Source organism: Gouania willdenowi, chromosome 8 (assembly GCF_900634775.1).
Source record: "Gouania willdenowi chromosome 8, fGouWil2.1, whole genome shotgun sequence".
Classification (NCBI taxonomy): domain Eukaryota; kingdom Metazoa; phylum Chordata; class Actinopteri; order Blenniiformes; family Gobiesocidae; genus Gouania; species Gouania willdenowi.
The window spans coordinates 24,942,071-24,942,957 of record NC_041051.1 but is presented as its reverse complement, the minus strand read 5'-3'; positions in this window follow the sequence as shown (position 1 = coordinate 24,942,957).

The following is an 887-nucleotide window of genomic DNA, read 5'->3' as shown; positions in this document are numbered from 1 at the left end:
TGGTGTTTTTGTCCTTATAATAATTTATTTTAAGTCACACCTACAGAGACACCAAAAATCTATTCCCATGTAGAGCTTTTAATAACAAGCTGTTTATGGTCTTGGTGTTTTTCGTCAAAAATACAGATTTTTCTACTTGTGTGTTTGGCGTCTAAGAGTTGAGTTTTGGAAAGCAGATGTATGTTTTAGTTACAGTCTGTAGTGGCACAAATAGTCATGAATGTACATTGTAATTACTAATATTTGCTTCAGTTAAAATAAATTTGTCTAATATTAGGGGTTTACTCAGCTCACTCCCACAGTCCATAGACATGAATGCTATAGGTGCAGTTGAGTAGCGGGTGAATGGGATTGTTTCTGTGTTAGCCATGTTAACAGCACATCTTTGTGCACAATCAAAATTAGGAATCATTTTTAATAGGAACAATTTTTTTTTTTATTTTTTATTTTTTTTTTTTGGATGAGAACCAATCCACTCTATTCTCCAACCAACACCAGTGACTCATAACTATATTCATCTCCATTATCCACCCAGGAGGGCTTACCATCGCTCACAGTGTCAAATCTAAATACCAAGTAGCAGTAGTTGAAAACTCATTTTAATTCAGGCGACACTTCCTCCTCAATTTGGTCTCCAGTGGATCGAACCAGTAAAACCATGACATAATAACCAATAATACTGATGAATTCTAAAATGTTCCCTTTGTTTTAATGAAAATATGTGAAAGTATTCTGAAAATGTTCAGATGTATTGAGTTATCCTTAAGCTAAACATATATAAAGATCATGAAAACCTGAATTGACCCATCAAACCATACAAGCTAAAGTCAGAGATATTAGGGAACAGGGCTAAAAATGCATAGAACAAAGTGCTGTAATTTTTCATT